This window comes from Gadus morhua, chromosome 4 (assembly GCF_902167405.1).
Source record: "Gadus morhua chromosome 4, gadMor3.0, whole genome shotgun sequence".
NCBI lineage: Eukaryota > Metazoa > Chordata > Actinopteri > Gadiformes > Gadidae > Gadus > Gadus morhua.
Window position 1 is genome coordinate 24,513,948 of NC_044051.1, and position 18,698 is coordinate 24,532,645.

Here is an 18,698-nt window from a genome sequence, read left to right on the forward strand (position 1 = left end):
ACAGGTTGAAGCGTATGAGTCCTTTGAGACCCCCTTTGATAAAAGGGGTTCTCAAATGTTGACCCTCAGTCACCTATTGCATCATTATAGTATAATTGAATGCCCTCTTTCATATATATGATACCTCCACCACTGGGACGTGGCAACAGTTCTCCAAATACATATGGGGAGGGGGGAGGGATGCTTGTGGACAGTAGGGGTGTATCCTCGACATAAATAGGAAGCAAACTCAGGAGAAGTAATGACATCTCACAAATATTTATTTAATAAATTGTTTCAAATGACCCTGCCTCGTTAAATCAATGAGCTTAGTGTTTTGCTTTCCAAAATAGGTTATAGTAGAAGTCTAAACTGCAGAAAATAAAAACATCCAAGCTGCCTTTTAAGGATACCTTGGAATATCTGCCTATTTTCTAACCATCGGACCCTAGTTTACGACAAAAACAGCACAATGGACGGCAGCTCCTTTGCCGCGTGGTTTTTAGAGCCATGTAAGGATTAGAGGGGGCGGTCGATAGCAACCACCATAGCAACCATAACGGTCAAGTGACTGGATGCAGCCCCGTTGAAAGAAATTGAATACCACCCTACACACTCAGGATATTAATGATATTTAAATTATTATGACCATGAAGTCTTTATTTGCATGGGTTTACATTTCGTTCTGTGTAGCATGGAAAAATCAGAGAAACACTCCCATTCAGAATGCATTGGTTTACATTTCGTTCTTTGGAGCACGGTTATTTTTATATATTTATTTATTTTCAGTTTTTGAGGAGGTGCTTCAAAGATGCAAATGTTTCAGCAATAATCCAAAATCCAATGGCAAAACCCGTTGGCTTTTTGTCGAGGGAATCCAGGGCGACGCTCACTTCCGGGTTGGCCAACATACGTCATCCCTCCACCACTCTACTGTAAAAACACATGTTCAAGTTGAATGAGAATAATAATAATAATAATAATAACTAGAACTGCAAGCAGTTATGCAGGGGTCCAAGAAGTGTGCATTTCGCCGGCACAACGCGACAACAAATGTGCATTTCGCCGGCACAACGCGAAGCATGTGTTCAAAACGCTTCTCTGAACCTGTGGATACAAAGGATTTGACTGTGGTAGGAGTAGCGAGAAGTCAGTGTAGCGTTTTCGCGGCGAAATTTTGTAGAAGATATACAATTTCCTCGTTTATTGCGCCCCCTAATGGCGAATTTTTCCGAAATTTTTATCGAACGTCATTAAGGTTAGCCCCAACATGTGTGTAGAATTTGGACTCGATCCGATGTCTAATTTTGGATTTTTTTGGATTTTTAATTTTCCACGTCTAATTTAGCTAATAAACCAATATTCAAAACGCTACCGTTTCGTCGTCAAAGGTCGCATCAAAAAAGTGTTTCGTGCATTCTTTGCGTGTGCGTCTGAAGATGTCGTGTGCAAAGTTTGGTGTCGATTGGTCAAGAAATGTGTGAGGAGTAGCGAAAATACAGTTTTGCGGTTTTCGCGATTTTGCGAAAAAAAATTCTAGACGCAAATGGGCGTGGCCTATGCCAAAAGATGCAGCAGACTCCAGTGAATAAGTGGGTACAAGTTTTTGACTGTGGGAGGTTCGGTGTGGGAGTTATAGCCCCAAACGCGTATTCCTTGGTATAGCGCCACCTAGTGGCCGGCATGTCTGGATTTGGTCGTCTGCCGTCATCTCACGTACCTGGATCTAGTCATGCAATTGGCTTGTGTGCACCATTTACGGTTTGGGCTGTGGTCCCACTTCTACGGGGGAATAATAACAAACACTACAAAAACAATAGGGATCCAACCTGTTGGCTTGGACCCCTAATAATTCTGCCATAGTATTTATTTAAGGGGGGGGGGGATACATGTCTTTTGGCCATTCGTAGTGTTGATCAGCAGAGAAATAATTTGTCCGCAAAGACGGTGACGTCGCTTAGCAACGGAAAACGCTGGGATAGACAAGTCACCGGCTACTACCCATGAACGGAGCGTTCCACAGCATTGAGAATACCCGTGTAATAAAGGCCTATAATATTTCTGTTTATGGCATAGATTTCTCCTCAGATTAGGCCAATAAACCAATGGTAAAATAAAAATAACTAGAACTGCAAGCAGTTATGCAGGGGTCCAAGAAGTGTGCATTTCGCCGGCACAACGCGACAAGAAATGTGCGTTTCGCCGGCACAACGCGAAGCATGTGTTCAAAACGCTACCCTGAACCTGTGGATACAAAGGATTTGACTGTGGTAGGAGTAGCGAGAAGTCAATGTAGCGTTTTCGCGGCGAAATTTTGTAGACGATATACAATTTCCTCGTTTATTGCGCCCCCTAATGGCGAATTTTTCCGATTTTTTTATTGAACGACGTTAAGGTTAACACCAACATGTGTGTAAAATTTGGACTCGATCCGATGTCTAATTTTTGATTTCTTTGGATTTTTAATATTCCACGTCTAATTTAGCTAATAAACCAATATTCAAAATGCTACCGTTTCGTCGTCAAAGGTCGCATCAAAAAAGTGTTTCATGCATTCTTTGCGTGTGCGTCTGAAGATGTTGTGTGCAAAGTTTGGTGTCGATTGGTCAAGAAATGTGGGAGGAGTAGGGAAAAAACAGTTTTGCGGTTTTCGCGATTTAGCGAAAAATATTCCTAGACGCAAATGGGCGTGGCCTAGGCCAAAAGATGCAGCAGACTCCAGTGCATCTGTGTGTACAAGTTTTTGGACTCTGGGAGGTTCGGTGTGGGAGCTATAGCCCCAAACGTGTTTCTCCTTGGTATAGCGCCACCTAGTGGCCGGCATGTCTGGATTTGGTTATCTGAGTAGCGGTGCCGGACCTGGTTCTAGTCATGTAATTGGCGCGTGTGCACCATTTACGGTTTGGGCTGTGGGCCCACTTTTAGCGCGGGAAGTATAAAAAGAAGAATCCTTACAAAAACAATAGGGATCCAACCTGTTGGCTTGGACCCCTAACTAGAACTGCAAGCAGTTATGCAGGGGTCCAAGAAGTGTGCATTTCGCCGGCACAACGCGACAAGAAATGTGCGTTTCGCCGGCACGACGCGAAGCATGTGTTCAAAACGCTACCCTGAACCTGTGGATACAAAGGATTTGACTGTGGTAGGAGTAGCGAGAAGTCAGTGTAGCGTTTTCGCGGCGAAATTTTGTAGAAGATATACAATTTCCTCGTTTATTGCGCCCCCTAATGGCGAAATTTTCCGAAATTTTTATCGTACGACATTAAGGTTAGCACCAACATGTGTGCACAATTTGGACTCGTTCCGATGTCTAATTTTGGATTTCTTTGGATTTTTGATTTTCCACGTCTAATTTAGCTCATAAACCAATATTCAAAACGCTACCGTTTCGTCGTCAAAGGTCGCATCAAAAAAGTGTTTCATGCATTCTTTGCGTGTGCGTCTGAAGATGCCGTGTGCAAAGTTTGGTGTCGATTGGTCAAGAAATGTGGGAGGAGTAGGGAAAAAACTGTTTTGCGGTTTTCGCGATTTTGCGAAAAATATTTCTAGACGCAAATGGGCGTGGCCTAGGCCAAAAGATGCAGCAGACTCCAGTGCATCTGTGTGTACAAGTTTTTGGACTCTTGGAGGTTCGGTGTGGGAGTTATAGCCCAAAACGCGTATTCCTTGGTATAGCGCCACCTAGTGGCCGGCATGTCTGGATTTTGTCGTCTGCGTAGTGTTCACGGACCTGGATCTAGTGATGCAATTGGCGCGTGTGCACCATTTACGGTTTGGGCTGTGGTACCACTTCTAGATGGGAAGTATAATAAAAATCCTTACAAAAACAATAGGGATCCAACCTGTTGGCTTGGACCCCTAAAAACGCTCGATCAAAGGCCCGGCCCGAGTATAGTGGTGGGAAATATCGGGCAGAGAATCCAAACACTGACTGGAACTACTTAGCAGGTGTCTGTAGGGCTATATCAGGAGTTAATGCACGCACTGCAGCCAATCAGAATCAGAGTATTCCCCCAGACCGTGGTCTAAACAATATTATTCACGAGTTATAAACAACCCCTACACATCAATATTAATGATAACCCTGTGGAAATTGCCATAAGTGAGAGATACAATTTCGCACGTTGAGCACACAGTTGTGTGACTCGTTTATTTAGTAAGAGAGAAACAGGAAATCAAAACGTGCTGAAGGTAAACAAATCCCGCATGGGCTCTGACGTCATGAGACGCTCGTAATCCTTAAAAGGGACAGCGATCCCTGAACCACCAAGATAGTAAACGACATGCCTAACACAATTGAAAGAACAACACATAACAAAATACTGTAGGTGAATTATGTTACACTCACTACAACCCATTAAATACGGTATGATTTCTAGATGTCATGGAAACGAGTACTGCGTACTCAAATTTTGGCTAGTAAGTACGGACAGTAAGGGTATTGGAGCACGGCACTGTACTTACGTGACACAAACCAGCACCGCAAACGTTCTCTCCCGCTTGACATGACGTCTTTCTTTATAGGTTCATGGGTCTGATTCGCCGATTTCCCATGCTGATATCCCCGGAGATTCTCGGGCATCTTCGACAATTTGGCTATAGATTGTCTCATTACACGCTAAATAATATAATTATAGCCTAATTATATATATAGCCTATACATATATATAGGCAATATATATAATTAGGCAATATATATATATATATATATATATATATATATATAGCATTTGTGGTTTTGGCATAAACATAACTAGGGTGCACTGTACTATCTGCGCACAGCCTTTCTGAAGCCTCTCTCTCGCTCTCTCTCTCTGTCCCTCCCTCTCTCTCTTTCTCTCTCTCTCGTACCGTTTTGTGGAGCACGTTCATTGTCTGACAACACTCCCATTCAGAAAGCATTGGTTTACATTTCGTTCTGTGTAGCACGCAAAAAGTCGGACTATCGTACTCTGGAACACGCTTCAATAGATTAACGTTCGTGCACATGAGCACGCAATCGCGTGATACCGGGTTGTTGGGTGATGGGACTCTCTAAATCGACGCCACTTCGACCTGGGCAGGACTTTACGTCCTACGATGGGTGTGCATGTGTGCGCGTAGCCGTTTGTCTCAGGGATCTGTGCACGAACTCCCTTGCACTACAGGATTACGAGCGTCAGTGTCGTACGCGATGGAGGGTGGGTGACATTCCTACAGTCTGTGATGATAGGCTATATTTCTACAAATGACATGACGAAACAACACGAACTAAGCTAACATTAGACTATAGCCATACCAGATAACGCCATACCAGCTAACCCTAACTATTTCTATTAAACTCTGAACCACTTTGCAACAGGCAACTGTGTGTTGGTGTGTCTTATTGCTTCCCACGTCTGCGTCTGCATCTTTCCCACTCCTGGCTAATAGTTTCAGCTTTTGTACTGTATATCAGAAATGATCATCCTGTACCACACTGCTGACTTGTTGATGTTTTGTGAGCACTCAGGCATTTCTCTAGGTATCTTAAGTTTCCTACTGGAGTCATCAAAACTTTGAACTTTGTTATTGTAAGAAATATTGTGTTGCAAAAGCACTTTGTGTCTTACCCTTACCGTTACCCTAACCTTAACCCCAGTAACATTTCTTCATCATAAACTACAAGTTACGCAAAATGGCATGCAAACATCCAGTCCAATATGAAAGAAAAAAGCTAGCTTCGTTAAGGAATCGAACCCCTTATCCCCGCGTTAATTAGTTGTTCTCTGACCACTAACCCATAAGGTCTTAGTACATGCGATTCAAGAGTTAACCACTTGACAATCTTTAAACTTCGGTTGCCTAGAAATTGTAAAGACAGTGATGTGTGTACATTGTGCGAGTATCCGTCACTCGCGTTGTGTGTGCAGTCCAAAATGAAAGAAAAAACCTTGCATCACTAGGGAATCGAACCCCCAATCATCTTTAAACGTTGGTCGTTGGTAACTGTAAACAAAGAGATCTCATTTTGTTTAACTGCTAACTAACAAACGGGTTTATGCGTTCACTGAACAAAGATTATGGAAATAAAAGACCACTTTTCCATCAGAAAAATCATCAGAACCGTTATTACCAACCATAGACACTAAAAGCCAAAACCTTTCTCACATGCACACCCATCACGAGTGACGGCTACGCGCACACATGCACACCCATAGCGAGTGACGTAGGACGTAAAGTCCCGCCCAGGTCGAAGTGGCGTCGTTTTAGAGAGTCCCGTTGGGTGATGACCGAAAGGACGAGATGAGTTTTCTCAGAAGGGTGGCTGGCGTCTCCCTTAGGGATAGGGTGAGAAGCTCAGCCGTCCGTGAGGAACTCGGATTAGAGCCGCTGCTCCTTTACTTAGAAAGGAGTCAGCTGAGGTGGTTCGGGCATCTGGTAACGATGCCCACTGGGCGCCTTCCTTGGGAGGTGTTTCAGGCACGTCCAGTGGGGAGGAGACCTCGGGGAAGACCCAGGACTAGGTGGAGAGATTATATCTCAACACTGGCCTGGGACCGCCTCGGGATCCCCCCGTCAGAGCTGGTCAATGTGGCCCGGGAAAGGGAAGTCTGGGGCCCCCTGCTTGAGCTGCTCCCCCCGCGACCCGACCCCGGATAAGCGGACGAAGATGAGATGATGATGAGAGTGTTTAGTTTGCGTGTGTTTAAACAGAGCACACACGCGCGCCCGCATTCATTCATTCTTTTTAACACTCACTCGCGGTAAAACAATGTTTTTCACGATCAAATAGGCCTACTCATCAATCCTAAAAGTTATGGGCATGTAGGCCTACACGATGTCTGTGTCAAGAAAATATGTGTTTGCTGTAGGCCTACGCTGTTTGCAGATGCATTGATTTAAAAGTACAACTTATTACCGCTGCATCAGCTGTTCTTTCCCAAATAATTTACCAAGAATGTGTGGCTAGGTAGATGAGAGAAGCAAAGTGTATGCGCGAGGTGCACAAGCAATCCGTATGCAGCATCGCATGCGCATGTATGCATGCGCCCTTAAAATAGCATCTGAACAACGCGCCACTGACTTTAAACCAGGTATTTCCTGGTCAGTAGCGCAATGGTATTCAGAGACGGCAAAATACTGTTTGCGCCAGAACACGCCTCCTCCTTCCGCCGAACCGCCCCTTGGGGCGCATGATCAATCCCTAATTTACCGGCGAGTGGCGCTGGTGGGAAAAGAACGCTCTGCGCCAGTTGTAAACTAGCAACGACACATGCGCCAGTGACTAAGTCACTTGCGCCGGATGCAAGATAGGGCCCAACAGCTTTTAGGAATGTTGTGACTGGTTGTGGATCAACCTGGATCATGAACTCAGACGCAAAGAGCATCTCCTCTCCTTCTCCTTAAGGAAAGCCACATAGCCTCTGTTAAATCTGTTAAAAGCATGTTTTTCTTAATTTTCTAAGCTTTGTAAAAATCTCATGGTTAAGACATTTCAGACTATTCCTATCTAGAAAATTAATAAAAGTAAACCAGTGGAAACAGAGAATCAGTACTTGGACCCTTATTATTGTATTGAAAAGCGCCCAATAAATCCAAAAATGTGTGTGTCGTAAGCCACAACTCGAACATTGTGATGATACATATTGGCTAAAGGTGAAGACAGCAGATTGCACTAGAGACTTTAAATGCAGTAGCATCATGTTCTCACCTCCAAATATTGGCATAAACCTTAGAATATAAAAAGCTCCATACCAAAAGTATTTTAATTATTAAAGCCTGTACCAAAAAATGACTTAATGGTTGGTTAAATGAGGTGTGTCATTTGTGTCTTCTTGTGTCTTCTTTGAAGCTGAAGACATCTTTGTCAATGGTAACTCCATTGCCCTAAATGGATACAAAAATTCACATAAGTACAGCTCTGATGGTGGACATTGTCTTTGTATGCAATTAACTTTATACTAACCATCTCCTTAGAAGGAAAGCTGTAAGGCCTCTTATTGTAAGCATGGTCCTCGTCAGAGTCCAATGGCATCTGTAAACCAACCATCATTATTGTGCCATCATGTTTAATATGCAAAGGTTTACCACTTGAAAAAGCGATCCAGGTTGGATTTAGAATGACACAGTAGCAAACTAAACCTACTGCAGGAGCCATAAAGATACATGAAGTACTTAGCACTGACCACTGTGCAGCTTGAAAGTGTTCTTTTTCATTTCATTTTCCTGAAGACAGGTGGGACATTGTCTCGGAGGGTTGATTTTCCTTCCTCAGTAAAGTGGGCGAACTTCCTCCCATACCTGCAATTAAAACACCAGAGCATTACATTTATTACCAGGTCTTATCGCAAATTCTTCTTGATAATACATAAATAAATACATATTATGTTTGTAGCACCGCAGCATACCCTTCCAGCCCAAGGTTTTCCACCAGGACAACACACCACCACCGTATCAGGAAAAGACATGTCATGCTAAAGAAAGATGTTAGTCAAAATGCATTCATTTCCTTATAGTATATTTACGGATTCTGTGTTTCATAATAAAAACAGCTAGTGTTGTGATAACCCTGCTTAGTGCATACACTCTGAATACTCACTATTTTTAAGTAAGCATGATTTCATTCAATTTGGATATGTTTTATTATAGTTTGGGAAGTAACTCACCATCTGCAGCCTACACATTGGCCCTTAGGCAGTACTCTCAGTAACTGCTACATACTTAAGACCCACCTCTTCTCTTTGGCATGTATTTTAAGCTGAGCTCGACACCTTGACTCTAAATTCTACTATGTTATCTTTTCTTCCTATGTTTGTTATTTATTGTTTATTATTTGATCTGATATTATTAAAATTGACTTGACTTAATACTTACAATACTGAAGTCAAAAGTAGCCTCTGTGGCAAAATACCAGGCGTACTGTAATGAGAGACACGTGAAAAAATATTTAACATGAGACAGCTTTGTCATTACTGAGAAAGTACTCACACAATGAAATGTGAAGGGGTGATGCCAAAATAAAGTTATCTGAGGCTTCCTATGCACACTTGAATTTTAATGTACAAATTCTTTGAAAATGCAATGAAATGAGAACACCTATTTCATGGGGTACCTTAATATCAGTATTTATAGAAAGAAATTGTCGAATTTTCTTCGTATAAGAAGAAAGAAAGTAATAAAAGAAATGAAGATCAGCTAAACAAATTGAAAGAACAAGTACGGAAATAAAAATTAAAAATAAAGAAGTTTTCATAGAAACATACCAAATATTTTTTTGAGTTGTTTGTTAGAGAGCAATAAATATTCATATATTTATTGCTCTCTAATATATATATGAGATATATATATATCTCATATATATATAGGATGATACAACCTTCTCCTAGAACATAATTATGTCTATAACCTGAACTTTTACAGGGTGAATGTGTGATGAAACAGGATGGATATAAATACACATACATTGATTTTTAATATGCAGGACACTACACTTTAGGGGAACAGGGACCATTCAAAATGTAAATTAAAAAAATGTTATCAAATAGATGGACCTACCACAATACTTCACAACGGACCGCTGACGCGTCTGCAAATGAGCAGTGAGCTCAGGGTACCCCCCTGTCTTGTGGTATAACGGACACTGGAAATTATCCATGTCCAGTCTGGTGAGCTCCGGGCATGCACCATCTTTAGTCTATAGCAGAAGTTATGTAATTAATATTGAATTAAATTGATATTGGAAAATTCCTAAGGCACTAACAAGAGAGATTTAAAAAAAGCCTTCCTGTTAGCAGTTTTAAAAATACAAAATTTTACTACAAAGTTTGTTTATTCAATATTTTCTGGTATAAATCTGCCTAGAGACTGCCTCTACAGACAGTAGAGGCAGTCCTTCTGATTTTTTCAGATGGCCAATGGTGTTTATGTGCCTTATTACATAATTGCTCAGCATACTATACATAGTAGTTCGTATTAAGTGTCCCCGTTGTTAGGATTCTTATTCTTAACTCCATTGTTCATATTATTAATACGTGTCCTTCATTTCCACTGCTGATGTCAACTTAATTTGAATGAATCAAAGTGCGGGAGGCAAAAAAAAAAACAGCTAAGGTAAACGGGTAATGTAGTAAGGTAAATGTAGTAAGGCTAATGTAGTAGGCTAAGGTAAATGGGTAATGTAGTCAAGATCTTGAGAAAGCCTAAAAAGAAAGGTCTAATTTACAGTCCAGTGAAATTTTTCTTACCTCCATTGTTAATTTCCACTGAATACCAGCGGCGGCCATATTAGTTCAGTAGCGTTACGCACGGGCACGAGCTATGGGTGTATTTGGCAGAGCAATGGGCGTGTCTGGCAGAGCAATGGGCGTGTCTGGCAGAGCAATGGGCGTGTTTGGCATGTGGCTCCGGCTGCAGATAGACTCTACTCGCATTTTTAAGAATTTTGAAGGACTGATTAAATACATTTTAATACCAATACCATTTAAGGTATTATTTTAAGCATGGTCCCTGTTCCCCTGAAGTGTAATGTCCTGCATATTGGTGTCCCTCAAGGCTCTGTACTGGGGCCTCTTCTGTTCTCCCTCTAAACCAGGTCTCTGGGCTGGGTAATTGCATCACACGGCATTTCCTATCACTGCTATGCTGACGACACTCAGCTATTTCTCCCTTTCCCCTCATCTGATAAAACCCTGATTGCATCACGCATATCGGAATGTCTGGCGGACGTCAGCACCTGGACAACCGCCCATCACCTGAGGCTTAACCTCAACAAAACCGAGCTCCTCCTAATCCCAGGGAAAGATTGCCCACACTGGACTTACGGGTCACCGTCGAGAACATCACTGTATCTCCCTCTCCAACTGCCAGAAACCTCGGTGTGGTATTGGACAATCAGTTATCTTGCACTGCAAACATCACTGCGGTCGCCCCATTCCTGCAGATTTGCACTTTACAACATCCGCAGAATCCGGCCCTTCCTCACAAGGGAAGCAGCTCAGCTTCTAGTCCAATCACTGGTCATCTCCCGCCTCGACTACTGCAACTCACTCCTGGCTGGACTTCCTGCCTCTGCGTTTAACCTTTGCAGCGCATCCAGAATGCGGCAGCGCGCCTCGTGTTCAACCTACCGAAATTCTCCCATGTGACCCCCCTCTTCCGGGACCTCTACTGGCTCCCTGTAGTAGCTCGCATCAAATTTAAGACGATGGTACTGGCATACAAGGCAGTCGATGGAACTGCCCCTGCCTACCTCCAAGCATTGCTAAAGCCCAGCTCGATCCCTCCGCTCAACTACCTCAGCTGGACGTCTGGAACCGCCATCGCTAAGAGCTAGCAAAGGCCGTTCAGCAAAGTCACAACATTTCTCGGTTTTGGGACCTCAGTGGTGGAACGAGCTCCCTGCAGCTCTCAGGACCGCAGAGTCGCTCACTATCTTCCGAAAAAGACTCAAGACTCACCTGTTCAGAGTCCACCTCGACACTGCATAGCCACCCCCCCCCTTCTGGCCACCATTGTACACTGTATTGTATTGTATTGTATTATATTGTATTGTATTGTACTGTATTGTATTGCATTGTATTATAGTACTTAACTGTGTAGCAACTGCAGTAATTGCTATCATGGCTGTAACACGGGGAATTGATTAGCCTAGCGATTGTGGTACTTGCACTTGGTTCTATGAACATCCTTTCTGTACCGACAGCGATATATTGATGCACTTCTTATGACAAATGTACTTATTGTAAGACGCTTTGGATAAAAGCGTCTGCTAAATGCCCTAAATGTAAATGTAAATATTAAAAATCAATGTATGTGTATTTATATCCATCCTGTTTCATCACACATTCACCCTGTAAATTGTAAAAGATCAGGTTATAGACATGATTATTATGTTCTAGGAGAAGGTTGTATCATCCGATATATGAATATGTATTGCTCTCTAACAAATAACTCCAAAAAATATTTGGTATGTTTCTATGAAAACTTCTTTATTTTTTATTTTTATTCCCGTACTTGTTCTTTCAATTTGTTTTGCTGATCTTCATTTATTTTATTACTTTCTTTCTTCTTATACGAAGAAAATTCTATAATTTCTACTGATTTTAAGGTATCCCATGAAATGGGTGTTCTCATTTCATTGCATTTTCAAAGAATTTATACATTAAAATTCAAGTGTGCATAGGAAGCCTCAGATAACTTTCTTTTGGCATCACCCCTTCACATTTCATTGTGTGAGTACTTTCTCAGTAATGACAAAGCTGCCTCATGTTAAATATTTTTCACGTGTCTCATTACAGTACGCCTGGTATTTTGCCACAGGGGCTACTTTTGACTTCAGTATTGTAAGTATTAAGTCAAGTCAATCTTAATAATATCAGATCAAATAATAAACAATGAATAACAAACATAGGAAGAAAAAATAACATAGTAGAATTTATAGTCAAGGTGTCGAGCTCATCTTAAAATACATGCCAAAGAGAAGAGGTGGGTCTTAAGTATGTAGCAATTAGTGAGAGTACTGCCTTAGGGCCAATGGTTAGGCTGCAGATGGTGAATTACTTCCCAAACTATAATAAAACATATCCAAATTGAATGAAATCATGCTTGCTTAAAAATAGTGTGTATTCAGAGTGTATGCACTAAGCAGGTTTATCACAACACTAGATGTTTTTATTATGAAACACAGAATCCGTAAATATACTATAAGGAAATGAATGCATTTTGACTAACATCTTTCTTTAGCATGACACGTCTTTTCCTGAGATGGTGGTGGTGTGTTGTCCTGGTGGAAAACCTTGGGCTGGAAGGGTATGCTGCGGTGCTACAAACATAATATGTATTTATTTATGTATGGAATTTGCGATAAGACCTGGTAATAAATGTAATGCTCTGGTGTTTTAATTGCAGGTATGGGAGGAAGTTCGCCCACTTTACTGAGGAAGGAAAATCAACCCTCCGAGACAATGTCCCACCTGTCTTCAGGAAAACGAAACTAAAAAGAACACTTTCAAGCTGCACAGTGGTCAGTGCTAAGTACTTCATGTATCTTTATGGCTCCTGCAGTAGGTTTAGTTTGGTACTGTGTCATTCTAAATCCAACCTGGATCGCTTTTTCAAGTGGTAAACCTTTGCATATTAAACATGATGGCGCAATAATGATGTTTGGTTTACAGATGCCATTGGACTCTGACGAGGACCATGCTTACAATAAGAGGCCTTACAGCTTTCCCTCTAAGGAGATGGTTAGTAAAAAGTTAATTGCATACAAAGACAATGTCCACCATCAGAGCTGTACTTATGTGAATTTTTGTATCCATTTAGGGCAGTGGAGTTACCATGGACAAAGATGTCTTCAGCTTCAAAGAAGACACATCTCTCATTTAACAAACCATTAAGTCATTTATTGGTACAGGCTTTAATAATTAAAATACTTTTGGTATGGAGCTTTTTATATTCTAAGGTTTATGCCAATATTTGGAGGTGAGAACATGATGCTACTGCATTTAAAGTCTCTAGTGCAATCTGCTGTCTTCACCTGTAGCCAATATGTATCATCACAATGTTCGAGTTGTGGCTTACGACACACACATCTTTGGATTTATTGGGCGCTTTTCAATACAATAATAAGGGTCCAAGTACTGATTCTCTGTTGCCACTGGTTTACTTTTATTTCTTTTCTAGATAGGAATAGTCTGAAATGTCTTAACCATGAGATTTTTACAAAGCTGACAAAATTAATAAAAACATGCATTTAACAGATTTAACAGAGGCTATGTGGCTTTCCTTAAGGAGAAGGAGAGGAGATGCTCTTTGCGTCTGAGTTCATGATCCAGGTTGATCCACAACCAGTCACAACATTCCTAAAAGCTGTTGTGTGTTAAGCTGCACGCTCAATAAAAGTTATTCAAATGTTAAAACGGTTTGTAAACCTAAGAAAAAGCTGTGATCCCTTACGAAGGAAACGGTGGATAAGAAGAGAGGCACCAGGATCAGTAGCCTACATGACAAAACTGGAGGAAAACTTTGAGACCCCTATATGTGTAGTAGAGGTATTTGGGTATGGTCGGTACCGTTTGCAGCAGGCCTAAACCATAGGTCCATGGTCTCAACGAGTCGCGTTTTTAATCCATCACTGAGACAGAAAGTGGACATTTAAGATGTCAATGGGTGGATTATTTTTTAACACAAACAGCTCGTATGGACAGACAAGAGTCGTGGCTTTAAACATAGTAACGTGTATTTGTGAAAGGCATGTTTTATTACGTTTTTATTAAGTTTGTTTGCATTCTATACAAAGTGAATGGAGCTCTGTTTAAAGTCAGTAACGTGTATTTATGAAGGCCATGTTTTATTACGTTTTTATTAAGTTTGTTTGCATTCTACGCAAAGTGAATGGAGCGCTGTGCAAAGTGAATGGAGCGCTGTAGCACTGTTTATTGTTTTCCCCCATGATGGCCACCATAGAACGAGCAATGGGCGTGTTTGGCAGAGCAATGGGCGTATTTGGCAGAGCAATGGGCGTGTTTGGCAGAGCAATGGGCGTGTTTGGCAAGTGGCTCCGGCTGCAGATAGACCTACTTGAAAAATGCCAATACATTGGGATTGGGATTTTGTCAGACATTCTTTTTTCTCATTTATTTATAAATCCCCAAATAATTTAGGCAGGAGCATCTATCAGTCAAAAATGCATCTCACATTTACACCTTAGTCAGTTAGTTCAGTATGGCATTGCATGTGGTTTTAGAAATATAAGTCTGAGTGTATGACTACACCAAGATTTCTGTCTTGGTGTGTGCTTTCTAACATAACAGCTGTGTACTGACTTTTAATTGTTCATCCCTTGCACCAAAGACCATTACTTCAGTTTTTTCATTGTTCAATTGAAGACAATTTGGCACATCCAGTGATTGAAGTAGTTATTTAGCTGTTGATAAACAGCTTTTCAATGATTTTGCTTAAAAATGGTAAGTTAGAAATGGCTTGATGACTGTTGTTTTTTCAGAGCCTGTAGGAATCACCTGTGTGATATCGCCACTGCAGGCAACATGAATAAAAAAATATATAATAATATACAAATATTTCAGTGTGTGTGCTCGTGTGTATCCAAACACATACACTGCAATTCACATACACACATACAGCTCAATGTAAATCCATGAAAACATTATTGTTATTAGTTGTATAGGCAAGGATACAATTCATTGAACATCGGGAAAATCATAAAAATTGATACAACTGAGGAACAGCTAAATGTAAATCCATAAAAAACGGCATGTTTAGATCCCATGGTGAATTGAGGAAGAATTCATGAATGTGTTCATATTAGATATTCATCCTATTCCTTGAAAATAGATTTTTTCAAGGAATAGGATGAATATCTAATATGAACACATTCATGAATTCTTCCTCAATTCACTATGGGATCTAAACATGCTGTTTTTTATGGATTTACATTTAGCTGTTCCTCAGTTGTATCAATTGTCTTATTTATTCAGTTTTGAATGAGCAAATAAAATCTCAATCATATGACATCCAAGTCATATGATATATAAGATTGATATCCAAGTTCTTAATTTTCTGTCACGCTCTACTGAAGAGACTGGCAGATTTGAACCCAAAAGCACGACTCAGAGACAAGCAAATACAATGATATTCCGTTTTTACTTCGTCAAGCAAATCAACGGGGACGGGGCGGAGAACGTAGTCGGGGACAGGAAGGATCGGGAAACCGCGACAGGAGACAGGCGAATGAGGATCCAGAGGGACGAGATGCGGAACGTAGTCGGGGACAGGCAGGATCGGGAAGCCGGGACAGAAGACAGGCGAACGAGGATCCAGAAGGACGAGGCGGGGAACGTAGTCGGGGACAGGCAGGATCGGGAAACCGGGACGGAAGACAGGCGAACGAGGATCCAGAAGGACGAGGCGGGGAACGTAGTCGGGAACAGGCAGGATCGGGAAACCGGGGACAGGAGACAGGCGAATTGCTGGAGAGACTTGCATGAACCAAACAGCGAAGACAATCTGGCAACAGGTGAACAGTGTTCAGCTAACTTAAAGGCTCCACTAATTTACCTGATGCAGCCCAGCTGCGAGGGTGAAAGAGGCGTGGCAGACAGACCGTGACAGGACCCCGCCCTCAAGGGACGGCTCCTGACGTCCCACCAGGTTGGTCAGGATGGGCCCGGTGGAAGTCCCTGATAAGGGACGGGTCTAAGATGTTGCGGGCGGCCACCCAGGAGCGTTCCTCGATGCCATAGCCCTTCCAGTCCACAAGATACTGAAAACCTCTTCCGCGGCGCCGGGACCTGATGAGTCTACGGACAGTGTAGGCTGGCGCCCCATCGATGAGCCGGGGGGGTGGAGGGGGTCTGGAGGAGGGCTGAAGCGGGCTTTCACAAACAGGCTTCAGCTTGGAGACATGAAATGTGGGGTGAATCTTCATGGATCGTGGTAGGCGGAGACGGACGGCCACAGGATTGATTATTCTGGAGACGGGAAACGAGCCCACAAACCTTGGTGCCAACTTCCTGGACTCCAAACGGAGCGGGAGATCACGAGTGGACAGCAAGGGGCATACTCCACCCACAGGAGATGTTTGGACCAGGAGGATGGGTTGCGTGAGGCGAGACAGCGCAGAGCAGTCTCCATCTCCTGGTTCATGCGTTCAGCTTGACCATTGGTTTATGGGTGGAATCCAGATGACAGACTGACCTTGGCTCCTAGGAGGGTACAAAACTCAGACCAAAAACGAGAGGTAAATTGTGGCCCTCGGTCGGAGACCACGTCACAAGGTAGTCCATGCAGGCGGAACACATGTTTTAACATAATCTCTGCAGTGTCTCTGGCGGTGGGTAATTTGGGTAAAGGGATTAAATGCGCCGTCTTAGAAAATCGGTCCACAACAGTGAGGATGACAGTGTTACCATGAGAGGCAGGCAGTCCAGTGACAAAGTCCAAAGAGATATGAGACCAGGGGCGATGCGGAATCGGCAGGGGTTGGAGGAGACCGGGCGGGGCTTGATGTGAGCCCTTCTACTGGGAACAAGTTGGACAGGCAGCGATGAACTCCTTGGTATCCCCTTGCATAGACGGCCACCAAAACCGCTGACGCAGAAGGGCCAGGGTGCGCCTTACGCCAGGATGACAAGCAAGGCGGGAGGAATGACCCCACTGAAGAACCTGTGAGCGGAGACTAGCAGAGACAAACAAACAACCACTTGGACAAGAGCTTGGAGCAGGGTGCTCCGACAGGGAGCGCTTGACCTTTTCCTCCACCTCCCAGGTGACTGTCCCGATGACACAGGTGGAAGGGAGAATATTCTCCGGCTGGGAGGACAACGCGTCGGGTTGGTACTGCCGGGAAAGGGCGTCTGGCTTAGCATTCTTGGAACCTGGGCGGTATGAACGAGAAAAGTCGAATCGGTTAAAGAAAAGGGCCCACCTGGCTTGCCTGGAACTCACACGCTTGGCTTCACGGATGTATTCCAGGTTTTTGTGATCTGTCCAGACCACAAACGGTTGCTCTGCCCCTTCCAACCAGTGTCTCCACTCCTCAAGGGCCAGTTTCACCGCCAGTAATTCCCGATTCCCAATGTCATAATTCCTCTCTGCCGGAGACAGTTTGCGGGAGAAGAAAGCGCATGGATGGACCTTCTGGTCCTTGACCGATCGTTGCGAGAGGACAGCTCCCACCCCCGTGTCAGAGGCATCCACCTCCACGATAAATTGACGGCCTGGGTCTGGTAAGACGAGAATGGGAGCAGAAGTGAAGCGTTCCTTTAACTCACCGAACGCCCTCGGCCACCGATGACCACCGGAAGGGGACGCTTAGGGAGGTGAGAGCCGTGAGAGGAGCTGCCACCGAGCTGTAGTTCCTGATAAATCGCCGGTAGAAATTAGCGAACCCAAGGAACCGCTGAAGTTCCTTGCGGGTTGAGGGAGTGGACCAACCCGTGACTGCTCTTGTCTTGGCCGGATCCATCTGAACATTCCCTGTACCGACGATGAACCCCAGGAACGATACCTCTGAGACATGGAACTCACATTTCTCGGCCTTGACGAACAGCTGGTTCTCCAGGAGTCTCTGCAGAACCCGACGCACGTGCTGCACATGATCCTGTTTGGTCTCATCCAGATAAACGGACACACAGATGTTGAGCATATCCCGAAGCACATCGTTTACCAGACCTTGGAACACCGCGGGAGCATTGGTGAGTCCAAACGGCATGACCAAGTATTCATAGTACCCACTAGGTGTATTAAAAGCAGTCTTCCACTCGTCCCCCTCTCTGATGCGTACGAGGTGGTAGGCGTTTCTGAGATTGAGCTTAATGAAGATGGTGGCCCCTTGCAAAAGTTCAAAGGCTGATGAGATGAGTCGAAGGGGGTACCTGTTTTTGACGGTTATGTTGTTGAGCCCCCTATAGTGATACACGGCCTCAGGGACTTGTCTTTCTTCGCTACAAAGAAAAACCCCGCTCCAGCAGGAGACGAGGAAGGCCGGATGATCCCTAGTGCCAGTGACCAATGGATGTACTGCTCCATGGCTCTGTTTTCTGGAGCAGACAAGGAGTAGAGCCCCCCTCTAGGGGGTGACATGCCAGGAAGCAAGTCAATGGCACAGTCGTACGGTCGATGAGGTGGCAAGGAGGTGGCCCGGGTCTTATTGAAGACCTCTTTTAGATCCAGGTATTCCCCAGGAACGCTAGACAGGTCTGGGAAATCCGAAAGGGCAGGCGGACTAGGAGCAGACGAAA

General features: G+C 43.5%; 1 long non-coding RNA gene across 1 annotated transcript; it reads left to right on the forward strand.

Annotated features, from left to right (window-relative positions):
- Nucleotides 1–11,697: 11,697 nt before the first annotated feature.
- Nucleotides 11,698–15,017, forward strand: LOC115541655 (uncharacterized). Its single transcript, XR_003976405.1, has 5 exons — nt 11,698–12,281; nt 12,682–12,747; nt 12,847–12,961; nt 13,113–13,181; nt 13,261–15,017. It is a non-coding gene; the product is annotated as an uncharacterized LOC115541655 (long non-coding RNA).
- The last annotated feature ends 3,681 nt before the right edge of the window (nt 15,018–18,698 follow it).